At 32.1% G+C, this 20,789-nt stretch overlaps 2 long non-coding RNA genes across 3 annotated transcripts; one reads left to right on the top strand and one right to left on the bottom strand.

The window, feature by feature from the left end:
• Positions 1–6,934: 6,934 nt before the first annotated feature.
• LOC128041224 (uncharacterized) lies at positions 6,935–9,569 on the bottom strand. Its single transcript, XR_008195932.1, has 2 exons — positions 9,435–9,569; positions 6,935–7,206 (listed from the first exon to the last, which is right to left on the bottom strand). It is a non-coding gene; the product is annotated as an uncharacterized LOC128041224 (long non-coding RNA).
• A 999-nt stretch (positions 9,570–10,568) lies between these two features.
• Positions 10,569–19,060, top strand: LOC105771297 (uncharacterized). Of its 2 annotated transcripts, none has more exons than XR_008195931.1 (6): positions 10,569–10,718; positions 10,828–10,944; positions 15,432–15,526; positions 15,654–15,790; positions 16,258–16,907; positions 18,554–19,060. It is a non-coding gene; the product is annotated as an uncharacterized LOC105771297 (long non-coding RNA). The 2 variants fall into 2 exon arrangements; XR_008195930.1 differs by lacking the exon at positions 18,554–19,060 and adding an exon at positions 17,000–18,078.
• The last annotated feature ends 1,729 nt before the right edge of the window (positions 19,061–20,789 follow it).

Genomic DNA, 20,789 nt, shown 5'->3' with positions numbered 1-20,789 from the left:
TTCGTCTTATTTAAATCCAACTCAACCCTGCCCTCATTAAACCCAAATTGGTGGGCGTCGCATGGCGGCTATCTGTTCAATTCTAGCCACCTTTGAACGTACATTGGATTTTAGTCTAAGATAAATAAATAAGTTGGTATACAATAAATAGTATAAGTTTAGTAGTTAAAATTAAAAAAAAAATCAATTACATTTAAATAGTAAGTTTTTGTTATGGTCATTCAATTTCAAAAAATTATAAATTGATTTTGAACTATTTAAACGTATTCATTTAAGTTATTGAACTATTCAAATTTTTATTTAAGTTATTAGGTTGTTAAGTATTTTTCTTTTAAAAAAAAGTTCGGCTAGCTAGCTCTAACCGACGATTCGACGATTGGTATGATAGATCAATATTCATCAATGAGTAAAAAAATATACCTTAGTTCCAAGTTAATTTGATGATCAGTGTCGAATATTAGAGAAGAAAATTATTTGGATTTTGGTTTACAGGTTTTTGATGTTCAAAGTTATTTAATGAAAAGAATTAAGTTGTAAAAGAGAAGGAAAAAGAGAGTTTTCGATTGGTGCAAGTGGTGCGAATAGAGTGCCATATAGCAGAGATTTTAAAAACCCAGTTACTTAAATGAGAACTTTTAAATAGGTCAGTGACCATTTTATAATTTTTTGAAGTTGAGTGAGCCAAACGTAAACTTACGAATAGTTTAGTGACCTTAATTGTAGCCAAAATGGAGTAAAGTGGATTAGAAAACATAAAAAGAAATTAAATTTGGAGTCTAAATACAATCAATCTTTTACATAATAGCCTCACTTGTCTATAATTTTTTTTGGATGTTATAGAGAGACATATGCTATATACATATAAAAGCACTCAAAACACCTATAACAACATTTAAGATTTAGATCATATTTACAGCACGTTTGGTTCGTTGTATTGGAATAGAGGCGTAAAGGCGTAATGGAATAGAGGTGTATGGAATAGAGGTGTAATAGCAAATCAATTGTTTGGTTGAATGTAATGGAATAGAGGCATAATAGTATTCTTGTGTTTGGTTGAATGGAATAGAAGTGTAATAGCATAATGGAAAAAACTAAAATGACTAGAATACCCTTAGCATAAATTTGTTTTGGTAAATGATTATTGCTATTGTTATTTAAATTTTAATAAGATTATTAATATCAATAATAAATAATTTAATCATATTTAAACATAATTATTATTAAATATATTATAATTAAAATATATAATTTAATAAAATTCTTAATAATCAATATTCTTATATGAATTTACTCAAATCATAATATATGATACTATAAAATATAAATTAACATAATTATTATTAAACATATTATAATTAAAATATATAATTTAATAAAATTCTTAATAATCAATATTCTTATATGAATTTACTCAAATCATAATATATGATACTATAAAATATAAATTAACATAATTATTATTAAATATATTATAATTAAAATATATAATTTAATAAAATTCTTAATAATCAATATTCTTATATGAATTTACTCAAATCATAATATATGATACTATAAAATATAAATTAACATAATTATTATTAAATATATTATAATTAAAATATATAATTTAATAAAATTCTTAATAATTAATATTCTTATATGAATTTACTCAAATCATAATATATGATACTATAAAAGATAATTTGAAATAATTAATATTAAATATATTTTAATTAAAATATATGACTTAATAAAATTTAAAATAATTATAACTAATAAATTATCTTATATGAATTTGTATAATTTAAAATAATTATTATTACATATAATTTAATAATAATATATAATTTCATAAAATTCTTGATAATAAATTTTCATATATGAATTTATAAAATTTAAAATAATTAATATTAAATATAATTTAATAATGATATATAATTTCATAAAATTCTTATATTAAGAAAAGGTTAGATGAAAATGAAATTCTACATCATAATCCATATGTTATATAGTTTTACAACATCAAAAAGTTTGAACATTGATTTTTAATGGTGAGAAAGAAATCTTCTGACCCATTCCAATCGCGCAACAGAAGGTAAACTAAAGAAAACGATCATTTGAGTTGGATGATCTGGAATTTTACTCAAAGCTTCATACCGCTGATCGTCGGTTAAACCTTCAATTTCCCATAAGGTTGAATATAAATTTGAAGCTTTCTCTTCCATCTTTTGATATTCTTCTGACTTCTGCTGAACTACCACCTCGGAGGCAATACTCCTACTGATTTGATCACCAACGGCCTTGATGTTTTCGGCCAATAAAGTGGCAGCCTCATCAAATGAAGAATACATACTATCACGAGCAGCAGATTTCTTTTTTCTCTTGTTTGAAGATGAGGAACCCCCTTGGTCTCTATCTCCTCGCGGCTCCGTACCAGAAACATCCATGTTGTCCAAAGAGACGTCAGCTTCGCAGTCATAGAATGTGTTTCTCTCTTCATTCATATCTGTAGCAGGTACATCCTCAGCACTTATTTCTTCAAGAACATCAGCAGCTGTTTGAGCATCTTTCCCAGTCACTCGATCTCTTGCGTATATGGCAGTAAGCTGGTCGTAGTAAGGAAAGTACAATGTCTGAATTGATCGGCTTCTTTGTGACTCTAAAAAAATGAGGAAATCATATTAGTTATAAGTTTGGTAAAAAAAACAAATAAAGACTTGAAATACATTTTACTTTTAAATAGGAGTCCCAAACTGCATCTTCAGCAACAACGAGCTGCCTATGCTCGTCCCAACCAAAACCGCTATTGTTTTGGCCATTAAGCATGTCGTAGACGATTGACCATTCCCTTTTTAGTAACCTAATCCTCGATTCAATATTTGGTTTTCGCCTTTAACATTGCATTTGGTAAAGCCTTTTCTAGCATTTTTCCAACTCGTTCAAATAACCGGCTTTGAACCCGGTATCAGCATTAAATGTTCCAACATTGTGCAAGTCCACCATGCAAGAAACCAAGGCTGCATCTTCTACTGGAACCCATTTTCTTTTGGTTCCTCGAGAAGCTTGAGAAGAAGCATGTGATTGTGGAACACCTGACATAATTATCTTAAGAAAAAAAACAAATTAATATTATGTACTATTTTTAATATCATGAATCAAAAGGTGAACAGTTTATAAAATTATATTTCAATATCATGAATCAAAAGCTCAATACTAAATTTAAAATTATAACACATGCTGAATGAAAAGAAATTAAATTATAATTCAACAAGTTTAGTACAATACAGAATTTTATTCAAACACTACCAAAGTTTCATAAACTAGATACATAAAATAACATCAACAAATTAAGTCAAACTCAATTTGTCCCTAAACCTAACTAATTTCTAGATGATTGCCATTCATCGAACATTTGGTTGGCTAGTTCCATCCTCCAAGTAGCCCAAGCATCCGATGGATGAATATTTGTGATATTCGGTTTATCGTCGTCCACCACATTACTAGGTAATCCTTCTCCCACCTCCGCTTCAATGGGATCAATACTCATATAGGTTCGAATAAAATTATGGAGCAAACAACATGCAATAATAATTCTATTGCGCACCCTTACAGGATAGAACGATGGACTCCTAAGTATTCCCCATCTAAGTTTTAATAACCCAAAGCATCTTTCAATAACATTACGTACTGAGGCATGTTTCATATTAAAAAAACTCTTGTGGAGAACTTGGCTGATAACCCTGACGCCACTCGTTCAAGTGATATCGTTGTCCTCTAAAAGGTGCAAGAAATCCCTCACAATTTGTGTATCCAGCATCAACTAGATAATAACAACCTATAAAATTAATTTTTTTTAAAATGATTAATTCAGCACAAAAAGTTTGATATTAATGAACAATATCAAAGTCCTCTAACTATCCACTTTACCATGAGGAACTTTTTGTCCATGTCTTCTACTAATGGCATCTCGAAGAACCCGTCCGTCGGCAACTGAACCTTCCCAACCAGGAAGAACATAAACAAATTGCATCTCAGGTGTACAAACACCTAGATATTTGTTGCTATGTCACCTTTTCACGTTCGATATCTAGGTTTATCAACTGTTGGAACCCTAATCTTGATATGGGTTCCATCAAGAGCACCTAAGCAATTCTATATCACATGATATAAAACCTTGAGTTAGAATACTATTTTAAATCTAAAGCAACTAAATGTTGTACAAGCTATATATAAAACTCAGTCCAATACCTTAAACCATTTCCACCTTGTGTCAGAAGAATCGGCTGTAATTGGCTCCGGCTTTTTAAATAACACATCTTGTAAGCGTATGACAGCATTTAAAACACTATGAAATGCTCTGCTAACAGTTTCCCCGGACCTTCTAAAGTGATGCTTGATAACTCGATTTTTCAGGTGATGGGAGATGATATGTAAAAACATTGTTACTTGCTCATCAACAAGCATGAACCTTGACGACTTCAATCCCCCTATCGATTCTAACATCTCACATAGTTTAAAAAAGGCAGTTCTATTCATCCTAACTTGTTCAATACAGGTCTCGTCACTAGCATATACAAGTCTTTTCACATAATCCCGTTTTGCATAAAAATCTAAGGTATAGGACCTAATCCTTGGTCTATGTAGGCTAAGGCTGGCACCCATTCTAAATAAGAACCAAATCGCAATTCTACAGATTTCCAACCATATTGTCACAGCAATACCAATTCTTTTACGCCTCACACTTTGTGCAATTAAAGGCAGACGAGCCATTACTGCAACATATTAAAATTAGAACACACTATCAAAAAATTGAAGTTGCAATTACACATTATCAAATAAAAATAAACAGCACAAATTTAGAACACACGAAGCAAAAAAGTATTTATTAAATGATATCGTTGCAACTTTAATTTCATTTCTTTATCAATCACCCAAACAATAATGAAAGAAAATATATTTAATTACATTTTAAATAAATGAGGATTTAAAGGTATATGTATAATTGACCTAAAATAATTGATGATTAGTTTGAACATTGATTAGTTTATTTATTGATGATTAGTTTAATTAAGGTCACCTAATTTTAAAACAAATAAAATAAAGAATGAGGATTTAGTTTACTAATGAAATTAAAACTTTTATAACATTTCATTTCATATAAATATATTGATTAGTTAATTAAAGCATGTTCAAAGTTTGAACATTGATTAGTTTGAACATTTTAATTTAAATTTAAATTTAAATATAGTTTCGTATAATGAAATTGAAGATTTAATAAAGCATGTTCAAAGTTTGATCATTGATTAGTTTTTTATTGATGATTAGTTTAATTAAGGTTTTCTAATTTTAAAACAAATAAAATGAAGAATGAGGATTTGGTTTAATAATGAAATTGAAGTTTTAAAACTTTTATTTCATTTTAAATTTAAATTTCATTTTGTAAAATGTATATAACTTTTATCTCATTTACATGTACAAATTATTATTAATACTATTGTATTTGCAATTATGATTGGAAAAGATTGAAATGTAGTATTGTATTTACGTGTACAAATAATTGTGATTTAAGCCCATTATTTGTAGGCATAATGCTCTTTAAGATTGAACATAATTAAAGGTTGAACATAATTATTATTATTTGAATAATATCAATTAAAGGTTGAACATAATTATCTATTAGTATCAAATTTGTATGTACTCTTTATATGTACTCTTTCACTAATAAATTATATATCAAATTTGTATCAATTTTTTTTTATGTACGCTTTCACTAATAAATTATATATTAGTAAAAGTTGGTGCATTGGTACACCAATAATTTGAATACATACTACTTTCTTTAAAAAAACATATTACCTATTAGTAAAAACATATAACCTATTTTAAATTCAAAAAGTGTTCAACTTTAGATTTGAATACATACTACTTTCTTTAAAAAAAAAACACTTTTAATATTTATTTTAATAACCCAGAAAAGAAAAATATCAAATAAATAAATAGAAATATGTTTTCATAATTTTAACCATAATTTTAATTATTTAAAAAAACAACATAAAAGAAATAAAATGAATCAAGACTTTTTGGAATTTACTTCAATGGCAAGGACCTACATTGTTGTTGGCCGGCAATTGCAAGCAAAACAAAAGAATTCAAACCAAACTTGTGAATCAAGATTTCAGCAATCAAAATTATTCCTAGGACATACAATGCAGGGAGTGGAGAGTAATTAATTAATTAGTGGTATTATTATTATTATTATTATTATTATTATTATTATTATTATTATTAGCTTCCCTACCATGTGCTGCAAAAGATAAGGATTCTCTTTTTCTTTTTTACAGATGATTTTTATCATTTACTCAACACTTCACCATATATAGTTCTATTTTCTAACTAAGAAATTGGGTAGTTTGGAATAAACATGAAACAAAAGGAGAAGTTGAGTTTGATTACCTAACTAAGAAATCGTGCTAAATGGTGTTAGATGAATTAACGTGACCTTTTAACCTGGTTCATTCCATGAAAAGATATTTATTACTCATCTTCAGAAATATATGTACACAAGTGGTTCGCTTTCCCCATTCTGTTGAAACAAATGGAACATGGGTTCTTCATTCATATGATAAAGCAGGCAGACCCAGAGAAGGGAGAAAAAAAAAGTTGTGTGGTGCAGGCTGCCTGCATCCCAATAATTTTGTTGGTCTAATAATGCTAATAACCATTTTTTTCGCAGGTTGGACTATATACAATCTACTAAAACCAATAGGGTGATGTTAATCACTGTCATTCCATGATATACAAAACAAAAGTAGTAAGGCATGTGGAAGAGAGAGATAGCAGAGAAAGCAAACAATGAATTATGAGTCAGACAGAGAGTGGAGTGTATGTGTGAATGGAAAAACCCAACAAACCAAAACCAAACCAAACCAAACCAAACCAAACCAAACCTAGCTTGCAAGCAAGGATTGCGAATCATTATATTCCTACATTCATTTTGTCTGTACATTTCTTGCAGCAATAACCATAACCATACAAACAATAGCTGTAATGAGTAATACAAACATACAAACAAAACCATACAAAGGAAACAACAAAAGCTACTACAGCAATACAAACATGCAATCGGGGAAAACATACAAACAAAACCATGAATACCAATGGAAAACTAACCTGTAATGAGCAAATCGGGGACGACTGCGATGAAGAAGTGTTGGAACAAAGAACCTGTAATGAGAAAAGGGAAATCGATTAAGTGTTGAGAGACAGCAAAAATCAATAAAGAGGATACTCTTCAATTTCATTCATTTAATAATTCCAACATTAAATCTATTTTTTGAAGTTAAAATATTCAACTGAAACCAAGATTGTCTATCTATGCGACCCTAAAACAAATAAAAATAAATAAACATAGGGTGAGGTTCCTGCATGCCAAGTACTGCAGATCGTCGACGGATAAAATCGTCGGAACTCTAGTTAAGACAACGAGAAAGAAGAGGGCCAGAAGGGAAGATATCGGAAGAGAATGCAAAGACATCTTGTTGATGTTACAAGGATGAAGGGTTGAATATATTTATTGAATATTGAATGGTCAATGTTGAATTCGACAATATTAGTATAAACGTTTAATCCTTTTCTAATCTGGAAATTACATCAGGAGTTGGAAAATTGGTTCTAAACTGCTGCAGAACTCTATGGAGGCATCTATTATGGGGAAGAAGACCAAAGCTTCAATGGCAGAATTTGAAGGAAACTGGCTGGAAATGCTTTGGATATAACATAAATTGACAACACTAAAAACACCCTAATTCCAAATCGAAAAACTCAAACTAAGATTATAATCTGATTAAAATTTAATATCTAAAGGAAAATATTTGAAGGTGTAAAGACAAAATTGAGTACATAGGTACAATCCCAGAATAAATTAGCCTTTTATCATCCAAGATATTAACATTAATCATAGCAAGTTTATACTATCAGTTCTAGTTTCAGAGAGGACAGGGGAATCGTATTTGCTATAATCAGCATATAACAAGTACTGGAATTGAAGATTGAATCTCATGCAGGATGAAACAATTGCTCAACCAATATAGAAAACATAAAAGGACAGTTAAAGACTATATATGAAGGTTCTAGTAGTTCTGGAACCAATAAAGAAAAAGAGAATAACAGATTCAAGCGAGTATTTAGCACCAAAAAGAAAAATTAAGAAATAGAACTAGCAGAAACTATATACAAAGGGAAAATTCTGGGAAAAAACCCAACTCATTCAAAAAATGGCAGAAACTCCTATAAAATGTGGAGATAATGCCACAATTATACTACCATTATTACGAAAAGAATCATGTAAAATGCTTCAAGAAATGAAAAGTTGATTCATACCTCAAGATTCAAAAACCAAACGCCGAGACCGACAGAAAAAATGAAGCAGTGGGAAATGGGAGGAGAAATGATGAGGACAGAAAAAGGAGAGGGTGGAGGTCGATTTCGGGTAGGGAGGGAGGGTAAAACAGAGACTTGGGAAGGGAACACGCACGTAATAGGGTAATCATCGATTTGGGAAGGGAATAGAAAAGCAGCGAATTTGGGGATTAGGTCGGTATTGTAATAGCCGCGTAATACCGATTACAGCGAACCAAACGCCGGAATAGATCGGTAATGTAATAGGCGAGTAATCGGGGCGTAATGGATTACCTATTACACTGAACCAAAAACGCTGTTAATTTTTTAAGATTTTTCAATTCAAAAGCTATAAAATTTAGAATGACCTATATTTTTGTCCAAACCTTCCTATTTTTCAAGCGAACCTTTGGGCTTGGACTGGTGGACCGACCCATGATCAGGTTTAATCCTAGTGGACAACAAAATGAACTTGATTTCTTTTAGGCTTTATATTTTAAAAAATTAATGTAAAAAATCAACAATGTTTTGGTTGAAATGGTGAAATTGAAAAAAAATGAACAATACGATATTTTAGTTCAAATTTCATAATACGTTTTTTGTAAATTATATAAAATATAAAAGGACAAAAGTATTTTTAAAATAGTGTCATATTAGCATGATGTGGATTGTCAAGCCAATATTGTTAAAAAAATGTTTTAGTCATCATTTTATTAAAAAATATTCAACTTTTTTAAAAGGTTAATAACAAAATTGGCTTGAAAAGAACAAATGGATAAAATAATGTAAACATTAAAAACTGAATTTATTATTATGCCTTTTGTTTAAGTCCTGATAACTTTATTAGATTGAAAAATATCTTTAGTACTGATACAAACGCCTAAATCCTTTCTTTTTCTTCTTCTTCTTCTTTTTTTTTTTTGAAAAGTATAAGTTGGATTGAATAATAACAAAAAACAAAAACAAAGCCCACTCTAATCCGTTGGGCATAAACAACAATCACACAATAAAATAAAATAAAGAAAAGACAACAAAAATAAATAAACTAATCCAACCTGAATGAGCTGTCAGGTTCTAGAAGCCTCTAAACCGACTTGAATCAACAATAGCTTTTGGAGAAAAACTTTTTGCATTCTTCACATTCCCCATTCCTTCTCCAACGAAAACTTCTCGTTCTAGTTCTCATCGATGTCGCCTCAAATCCAGATCTCTTTCCCAACCCCGATCATTCTCCGTTGCTACTATTCCGAAGTTAGGTACTTCATTTTGCAGGTACATTTGTTCTCCCCTCTTTAACCCTTCATTTGCCAAAGAATGAGCTAGTCCATTTGCCTCCCTCAACCCATTTGAATCTATATTTTTGAAAACCCTCACCTAATGTTTCGCATCCTTAATGTAGGCTCCAATTTCTAATCTATCCACCCCATCGCTTTGGACTTTCTTGACCACTAATAGTGTGTCCCCTTCTATCTCCACCATCGTTAAACCTAAATCATTGCTTAGTGTAACCACTTGCACACATGCAATTGCCTTCGCCGCAAACATTGAAAGTATATCCTCATTTCTCACTATCTTCGATTTCAAAATCTCTCTATTTGAATCTCGTAACACCATTCTCAAACAAGACCTGCTTTCTCTATTATTAAATGCAACATCAAAGTTTATTTTGAAAACTGATGAATCCAATGGTCACCATCTTTCACTGGCTCGACTCTTGAAGTAACTTCTTCTCCAACTCATCCAATTCTCGAATATAGCTTTTAATGGAGTTTGCGATACTTGACCTTGATCTTTTTTGTCCATCACGCACCCATTTATTCCTCTCGGTCCAAATTTCCCATAAAGTACAAACAAAGGTTCAACACCAATCACTGGGTTTATACGCCAGAACATAGGTAATCCACTCCATATATTTTAGATTTAACAGTTCCTATGACCATACAAACTGTAATTTGTCCCAGATCTCCTTTGTTACAAGACAGTCTTAAAAAACATGTTCCCTAGTTTCCAATTTCGTTTTATATCTTGGGAAAATTACTTCTACAACTAATGTTTTGTATTGTAAATTAGCTAGGATAGGTAGGAAATTCACACCAGTTCTTCAAACTGTAATTTTAATCTTAGAGGGTAGATCTAGGCCTCGAAGTTTTCTGTAAAATTCTACATTTTCATTTTGATTATAATTTAGCACGAGATCAAGAATACCTTGTAATATAAGTTTATATCCGCTCCTCACCAAATACTCCCTGGATGCCTCCACTCGCCACACTATGTAATCATCATGTGGGAATCTTGCCAACGGAATACACAAAATTCATCTTACATCACTGTCACAGAAGGTATATTTAATTGTATCTTCTTTTCTTTTCCTATTATCAACATCAATTAAATCTACAACCAACCTGATCTTCAGATCACTTACTCCCTGCTGTATCTTAAACCTCACAGCTCCTAGCACTCATGCAGCCTTCTCCATTGGGATTACCTTTCCTGTCCAGGCCTGCCAGCAAAGCTTAGCTTGTAAGAGGCCCTTAGTAGCCCTTACACTCTTCTATGTATAGGAAGGTATATTCCCTAATCCAACGCTCAGAAAATCTAAAATCAAATAGTACTTAACTTTTAATGTTAGAGTTAACAACGAATTTGGATTGTTTATTAACCTCCACCCATGCTTAACTATTAAGGTTAAATTGAATTTTGTTAAACAATGGAAACCAAAGCCCCAATTTTCCTTTAATTCACATAGCGACCTCCACTCACACCAATGGATCACACGCTTACCTTGTGCTTTTTGCCATTAGAAATTTGCCATTATCCGCTCTATTCCCACACAAAGAGATTTAGGCAATAAAAAGCAAGTCATTGCATAAGTCGGTATTGCATGTAACACTACTTTCATAAAATTCTCCTTACCCCTTTACGCAACTGGCTAATGCTCCAACTATTGATCTTCGATTTAATGCAATCTTTTAACCCTTGAAACACCAATCATTTCTGACCTACTATATTTGACAAGCCCAAATATTTTTTGGGATTAATAGAACATTGAACTCCCAGTCCCTACAAAACTAAATCCCTTACAACTTTGGAGGTATTTGAGCTAAAAAACACAATGGATTTTTCATAGTTGATATATTATCCTGAGCACGCTTCATACTCCTTTAAAATATTTTTAAGGATATAAGTCGCCCTCTCTGTAGCCTCCCCAAATAAAATAAAATTGTCTACAAATATGATGAGAAATCTGTGGACCCCTTCAACTTACTATTGCCCCTCTTACTATACCCTTCTCCACTGCCATCCTCATTAGTGTCGAGAGCCTTTCACTACATATCAAGAAAATAAAAGGACTTAATAGATCTCCCTGTCGTAAGCCCCGCTTAGGCTTAAACACCTCTCCTGTTGCGCCATTCAAGATAATAGAATAAGAGATAGTGCTAATACATTGCAGAATAAATTGACTCCATGACTTAGCAAATCCTATTTTAATCATCATACTCCTAAAAAAGCCCATTCTACATGATCGTAAGCTTTACTCATGCCTAATTTAATGCCATTAAACCTTTCCTACCTGTTCTTTTTTGCTTAAACATGTGTAGAATTTCATAAGCAATGAGCAGGTTATCTGTGATTAAACGGCCCAAAACAAATGCACTTTAGGCTTCGTCTACACAACAATTTAAAACATTGTAAAACTGGTTAGCAACTGTCTTCGAAATCATTTTATATAACACCATTCAAAGGCTTATCGGTCTAAAATTCATTAAATTCACTGGATGCCCTATCTTTGGTATTAACACAATGTTGGTGAGTTTTAGAGATTACAAAGACTGACTTCCATTCAAAATTTCCAGGCAAAATGACCTAACATCACGCCCAACGATATGCTAAAATTTCTAAAAAAGGAAGTTGAAAAACCATCTGCCCATGATGCTTTTGTTGGACCCATACCTTTTAGTGCCACATAAACATCTTCCCCCGTATATCTATTCGAAAACATCTAGTTCATGTTATCCGTAATACACTTATTCACACCAAATAAAATATGGTCTATGTCGCCATTACCCCTTGTAGAGAATATATTCTTAAAATAGTTACGAGTTATCATCTCCATCTTTCTTTCATCCATAGTTACCTCCCAATCATCATTTTTCAAACCACACATTTGGTTCATTCACCTACGTTGGGATGCAAAATTTTGGAAGAAAGCAATATTTTTATCCCACATCTTCAACCAATTGGCTCGTGTCCTTTGTTCCCAATATATCTCCTCCTTCTCCATCTAAGGGTGAGTAAAACTTGATTCGACTCGAAACAATCAAACAAAAATTTTTGAATTTCGAGTTAAACGAATTGAGTTATTCAAGTCAACTCAAACTTTTTTTTAATTTCAAGTTTGAATCGAGTTTGGTTTTTGAATTCGATTGGCTAGAATAATTTGAATAAACTGAATATAAAATTATAATATTTTACATTTTTACCCCAAACTCCCAAACCTCTGTACTTTCCCCTCAAAACTTTTACTCCCCTTCCATCCCACTCCTTTCTACCCCAAACCCAATTTCCCTCCTTTTTTGAATATTTTCCCCCAAAATTTTGCTCCCCAATTTACTTTCCCTCAAAAAATTTACTCCCTTAACCCCAAAAACTTTTTATTTTCTCCTTAAATTTTTACTTTTCACCTTTTACCCCCAAATAAAAAATTAAAATCATCCAAAAAAATTTCTAAACCTAAATAGTAATAATTTTATTTAAATTTACTATTTATATTATTAAATAAAATTTCTCATTTTGTGTAATGACCCATTTTCGTGATATCGGGACAATAGTTTTGGGACCATGAATCGACAAGTAAATTAATATTTTATCATTTATTTAGTGTCTATGATATTTTATTCAAAGGTCGTATTAAAATTTGATTAAGAAATTTTGATGTTTGCATGATTAATTAGGGGAAAAGACTAAATCGTAAAAGGATAAAAGTTGAGTTCTATTTGTTAAAAGGGTTAAATGATTATGGAAATGAAAATAAATTGACTTAAATGGTAATCATACATTCAAAAGGTTAGTGGACAATTATGGACATAGTTTAAGCGATTTCTAATGTTAATGTCAAAGGTTAATTTAGTAATTTGATAAATAAAGTGAAATTAAAACAAAGTACAGATGGTATCATCTTTCTAATTGGTTTCTCCCACTGAAATATTAAAGAAAAACACCATTTTTGGTGCTTTGAAGATTAAGCTAAGTCTACCTCATGCATGTTGGTGTTTTAAGGTTAGTTTTTAATGATTTTTATGTTTTTGTGATTGTTGTAGCTTAATCTAACTAGCCTGGGGGTCAATTTATAAAACTATTAAAGGTTAAAGGACTTTCCATGAATCTATTTGAATAGGTTGTGATGCTAAATGATAGATTATGAACATTTGTTGAAAAATAAACAAGTTTTGGTAAAGTGATTTGTGATGAAAATGTCATTTAGGGACTAATTTTTTAAAGGTATAAATTCTAGGGTTTTATTGTGAAATGGTAATAAATATGAATAGTTTCAAGGTCCCTTGTATGTTTAGTTGATATGGAATTTGATTAAAATGGTTAGATTTAAAGTTATAAGCTTAAGGACTAAATTGTGAAAAGCTAAAATATTAGGGGAAAATGGTAATTATGCATAAATGTGAATTATGGATTGAATTGAATGTTTGAGGTTAATTGAAAAACTTAATTGAATATAATTATCTATTTAGATCAATATAAACTATGTACGGGCCTAAATCAAGGAAAAGCAAAAGTTTCGGATTAGCTCGATTTCGTTTCTACGCCTTAGTCATCAATGTAAGTTCGTATAAAAGGTTATCATATTAATGTTATTTATACTGATTGTTATTATGTTATTTACATCGCAAATGGATCGATATATGAACATATTGATAATACTCTGGAATGACATATTTTTATGTATTAATTACATGTTTATTTTGAGTTTGATCCTACAAATTTAAGTTATTTATGGTTCTTTTACCTATTAGGGATTAAATTGAAGGCAAAAGGAAATTTAGGGGCAAAAAGAATGAATTTAAAGACAAAATGGGACAGCATGCAAAGTAGGGAAAAAGTGGTGCTGAAAATACAAAGTGCGAAAGACTTGGGGCAAAAATTTAAAGAAGAGATTTATGAACAGAAGACTCTATTTAAATTTAAATTTTATTAGGATTATTTTTAAGATTATTATTTAGATTTAACTTTAGCTTTAATCTTTATTTATTTTTATTTATCTTTTAGAATTTAAGTAGGAACAAATTGGGTTTTTTTAAGTACTATAAATAGAGGATGGAGTGACACAAATTGGCACTCATCTTTTCTATAAAAGCTCCCTCTCCCAAAAAGCTCTAGCCTTTCGTTCCTTTTATTTTTCAATAAAATTCCATTTCATTAAACTTATTTTTTTTTCTAAAAAGCATGAACCACTAAACTCATCTAGCCAAAGGTTATCGAGAATCCCCAAAAAGGGTTCATGAGGCTTAGAATTCGCACTTAGCCTTCTCAACGAGTATTCATCGTTTCTCCGCACAACAGGACTAAAGCTTTTGTCTATGTCCCTTCAAAAGTGATCTTTTCATCTGGTGCAAAGGTGTCCGCTTTGTATGGTTAGGGAAGGTTGCACAGTCAGTTCGTTAGCTTACTGCGTCAGTGGTTGTTAAGCCCAAAAGACAAAATTGTGTGGCATTCTCCATTGAGAAGTGATGATCTAGTGTAAGACGGTCCCACAAAAGTAATGGTTGGCTAGAGTTAGGTTCCTCTATATTGTAAGTCTAAAATCTAAGTGGAGTTTATGGTTGTAGGCGTCTTCTTCCACTATAACTGGCTTATTCTGTCATGAGAAGGATCATCTAAAAGCCTACAATTGAACCCAAGGAGGATCGAGATAACCGGAGGCTAGAATCTCTCAATCCAAGAATATCTTTTCTCGACTCTGTTTATTTTTACAATTTCGATTTCAATTTACACAATCTTAATTCGTCCATACTTTTAATTCTAGTTTTTTATTTTTTTAGGTACATCGTTTTTCTTGGGCACGATTATGCCCGGGATCTTGAGGAACAAGAAGTTGTGCAAATTCAGCCCCTGAGGAATTGACCCTACTTCCCTTGTACTATTCTTTTCGTTATTTTATAGGGATAGAATATTTTTAGTGCTTTCAACGACGCACCAAATTTTGACACCGTTGCTGGGGTATTGTATCGTACTAATCTTGTTTCTTTTTTTCTTATGATCAGATTGCCTTCAGGAATTCTTGTGTTTGATTCAGAAATAGAGAAGACTGTGAGAGCTAATCGCAAGGAAACAAAGCTACATAAAAAACAGTCAGAGGTGGTAGGGACTCAGAGTAACCCACTGCCGGAAATAGAACCAGGTGACAAAGTTGAGTCTAGGGTTAATGAAAACCTTAGTCACACACTAGAAAAACGAAAGAATAGGAGTCAATCCACCAGAAGAAGTGCTTAACGCTAGGGTTAACGAAAACCTGAATCTAGCACATCAACCTATTGCTTAAACGATTCAGTAATTGGTCAAAGCTCCTGTAGAACAATCGTCGTTATGCATTGCATATCCTACTATTTATACTAATTTTGAACTGAAGTCAGGATTAATCCATTTATTGTCGACTTTCCTCGGATTACAAAATGAAAATCCACAAAACATCTAAAAGAGTTTCATATAGTTTGTCTTAGTATGAAACCTCAAGGCGTAACTGAGGATCAAATCAAATTGTGTGTTTTCCCTTTTTTCCTTAGCAGATTTTGCTAAGGAATGGTTGTTTTATCTACCTCTTGGATCTATTACAACTTGGACTAATCTTTCCCTTTTGTTTCTCAACAGGTTTTCTTCCAGCATCATATGTATCCGAGTTAAGAAAGGAGATCATTGGGATAAGGCAAAAAGAAGTAAAGTCTTTTTATGACTATTGGGAGCGATTTAAGAAGTTGTGTGCAAGTTGCCTACAACATGGTATAACGGAACAGTCTCTACTCCAATACTTTTATGAAAGCTTGAAGCTCATAGAAATGAACATGGTAGATGCCGCCAATATAGGGGCATTGGTCAACATGACTCCCCAACAGGCAAGGGACTTATCTCCACGATGGCTGCAAATACTCAGAAATTTCGAGCCAATCCTGAATCCACTAGAATGGTTCACCAGCTAAGTAATTCAACTTTAAAAGATAAAGTTGATAGACTTACTAATATTGTGAATTCTCTTTTTACAGTAAAAACAGGACTAGCCCGACAGTATGGAATTTGTGCAACACCCGAACATACAACTGATGCATGCCTTAGTTTGTGTGACGATACTATGACCCATTTAGATGCTGTGGGGAACTTTCCTGGACTGCCCTAAATGCGATATGACCCCTATGCAAATATATATAACCCAGGATGAAAAGACCATCCTAACTTGAGTTATGGGGCAAACCTACAGTATAACAAGCCATACCAAAACCAGTTTCCACAACAAACGCAAGATTCAGGTACCTCTCTAGAAACCATGGTCAATAAATTAGCAGCTAATGTGTTTGATTTCCAGTAGTAGATACAATGACAAACTGTTGATTTCCAACAGCAAATACAACGGTAAACTCTCTATCTCCAAAAACAAACAAAAGATTTTCAACAGAAAATTGAGGCATCTATAAGAGAGTTAACTACATCAATTGAGAAAATGAACTCACAAGGAAAGCTGCCATCACAAACGGAATCTAACCCAAGACAATACGCAAATGCAGTGACGTTACGAAGTGGAAAAGTACTGGAACCGAATCCTGGCAGGAATCTTGATCAAGATTTCACCTAGAAAAAGAAAGAGAACGATGAACAGGTCTGAACAAAACATCCATTACCCATAATTCAACCACCGTTTCTAGGACGATTGAGCCAACATCGGTGAGGTAAGGGGAAAAAGAGATCCTCGAAAAATTTAGAAATGTCGAGATCAACATACCATTGTTGGATGCCATCAAACAAATTTCATGATATGCCAAGTTCCTTAAGGAGCTTTGCATCAACAAGCAAAAGATTTTCAACAGAAAATTGAGGCATCCATAAGAGAGTTGACTACATCAATTGAGAAAATGAACTCATAAGGAAAGCTGCCATCACAAACGGAATCTAACCCAAGACAATACGCAAATGCAGTGACGTTACGAAGTGGAAAAGTACTGGAACCGAATCCTGGCAGGAACCTTGATCAAGATTTTGCCTAGAAAAAGAAAGAGAACGATGAACAGGTCTGAACGAAACCTCCATTGCCCATAATTCAACCACCGTTTATAGGACGATTGAGCCAATATCGGAGAGGTAAGGGGGAAAAAGAGATCCTCGAAAAATTTATAAATGTCGAGATCAACATACCATTGTTAGATGCCATCAAACAAATTTCATGATATGCCAAGTTCCTTAAGGAGCTTTGCATCAACAAGCAAAAATTGACTGGAAATGAAAGAGTAAGTGTAGATGAAAATGTATCTGCGATATTGCAGTGGAAGATGCCAGTAAAATGTAAAGACAATGGCATGTTTGCAATACCATGCAAAATAGGCCACTTAGGAATTAAAAAAGCTATGAGTGATTTAGGGCCCCCCATAAATGTAATGCATTTTTCTATTAATGAATCACTTAACATGGGTTTTTTTATGGAAACAAGTGTTATCTTTCAATTAGCAGACAAGTTTATTATGCATCCTGAAGGAGTCCTTGAGGACGTATTAGTGAAAGCCAACGGACTTATCTTTCCTGTGGACTTTTATGTAAAGCCAACGGACTTATCTTTCCTGCGGGCTTTTATGTGATAAAAATGGAAGAGGATAACACTCCTGGGTCTTCAGATATCTTGTTGGGGTGACCTTTCCTTAGTACTGGAAATACTAAAATTGACGTGCGTAACGGAACCCCCATGATGGAGTTTGACGAGGAGATCGTGAAGTTTAACGTTTATGGTGCTATTAGTCATCCTAGTGAAATTTTGAACGTAAACTATGTCGACATAATTGACTCATTAGTAGAAGAAACTTTTAAGTCATCTTATAGAGATAAACCTAAAATGATATTTGAAGATTTTGAATCTGTTAATGAATTGTTGTCTCCGATGAACACTAAACTTCTACCTTCTGTTGTGCAGGCATCAGATCTGGAATTAAAACTATTTCCCGAGCATCTCAAATGCACATTTTTGAAGAATGATGAGACCATTGCCGACTTAAAATGTATCAACCCCTTGACATGCACACATAAGATTTTCTTAGAGAAAAATACGAAACGAAAGAAAGAGGCGCAAAGACGATTAAACCTAAATATGGTGGATGTGGTAAAAAAGGAGAATTTCCAAGCCCATACGAACGAAAGAATTCAGCTAGAACATCCTCAATACTAGTTGGGGCGTCAAGCTAACGACATTAAACAAGCGCTTGTTGGGAGGCAACCCAATTTTATTTTATTTTATTTTATTTATATTTTCTATTTTCTTTATTTTCTTGCATGTTAATAAATTTTATCTCTCTTCTTATATCTAGAAGAACCGAAGAATCAAAAAAATTAAATTTGGAAACAGGCAAAAACAGTAATGAAAACGAGATGGGGAGTGTGCTAAACCATTTCTTTTCATTATATTTATTAATATTATTTTTCACATCGAGTACAATGTGTTTTAAGTAGGAGGAGGCATTCTTTATTATTTCTGTCAGTTTATCTACTGCTTTTACTATTGTGTTACTGTTGTTGCTGCCTTGTGCTCGTTTCTGCCCATATTTTTTTTAGAATATTCTACCTCTTTTCATGCCTAAGATTTTAACCAGGAATTGCCCATTGTTTGATCTGCAAGCATGATTCCTATCTACTGAGTTAGTTATGATTTTTCTATATTGATTTCATCTCCACTGTTTTATTTCTATTAGTATAAAATAATTATGATTAATAAAGTTAACCCTATTTTGCTTATAGTAAAATTGATTAAGTCTAAATGCAAAGAGGACACTTAATACAATTGCATGCTAAAATTATGTTCATGACTATTAGGTAGTTGCCGAAACTTATTTTTGACACTTGATTGTTTTTCCTAGTCCTCCAAAATTAAATTTATGTTTCATGATAATAATAAATTTTAATGTCTCCCTGGCTATGAGCGCAGTTTAAAACGTGACTGAATGAGTAACTGGGATAGGGTGCTTGGGTTGTTATCCTACTTCGCGTCAAAAGGTTGTGTGACATGTTAGGTAAAACTCCGTTAACTGGAATTAAACAATTTTTTTTTAGGAATGTGTTGGGCTAAGTAACGGGGGTGGGGTGCTTGATTGTCATCTCTCTTCGCATCAAAAGGCTCAATATATTCTTAAAAAAACATATAAATAATTTTAAGAGTGTGTTGGGCTGAGTAACTGAGGTGGGCTGCTTGGGTTGACATCTCTCTTCGCATCAAAAGGTTCAATATATTCTTAAGAAAAGAAAAAAAAAGGAAAAACAAGTAAATAATAATAAAGAATTGCATTTGGGGGCTAAGGGTGGAAACAAATAGGGTGTCTTGGTATGTTTAAATTGAAATACTTTTTCAGTTTTACTTAAAGCAAGCTAAAGGTTCTCTTTATTTTCATATGCATTATGCCTAATTTTTATAAAACTTTGGAGTGATTTTTCTTTCATGGTAAAATCTAAATTACACAGCGGATAGGAACCATACTTGAAGACAAGCATGGGCTAGGTAGGGTGAATTTGATAATACTCTGGAATGACATATTTTTATGCAATAATTACATCTTTATTTTGAGTATGATTCTACCAATTTGAGCTATTTATAGTTTTTTTATTTGTTATAGATTAAATTGAAGGTAAATGGAAATTTGGGGGAAAAATATGAATTTAAAGACAAAATGGGACAACTTGTGAAGTAGGGAAAAAATGGTGCTAAAAATACGAAGTGCGAAAGACTTGGGGCAAAAATTCAAAGAAGAAATTTATTAACAAAAGACTCTACTTAAATTTGAATTTTATTAGGATTATTGTTAAGATTATTATTTAGATTTAATTTCAGCTTTTGTATTTATTTATTTTTATTTATCTTTTAGAATTTAAGTAGGAAAAAACTAGTTTCTTTTAAATACTATAAATAGGGGATGGAGTGATACAAATTGACACTCATCTTTTCTGTAAAAGCTCCCTCTCCCAAAAAGCTTTAGCTTTTTGTTCCTTTTATTTTTCAATAAAATTCCATTTTATTAAACTTATTTATTTCTTCAAAAAGCATGAGCCACTAAACTCATATAGCCAAAAGTTGTCGAGATTCTCCAAAAAGGGTTCACAAGGCTTAAAATCCGCACTTAACCTTCTCAACGAGTATTCATCGTTTCTCTGAACTACAGGACTAA

The sequence above is a fragment of the Gossypium raimondii genome, chromosome 5, assembly GCF_025698545.1.
Source record: "Gossypium raimondii isolate GPD5lz chromosome 5, ASM2569854v1, whole genome shotgun sequence".
NCBI lineage: Eukaryota > Viridiplantae > Streptophyta > Magnoliopsida > Malvales > Malvaceae > Gossypium > Gossypium raimondii.
The sequence above is the reverse complement of the archived record's forward strand: the minus strand, read 5'-3'. Positions and strand labels throughout refer to the sequence as shown.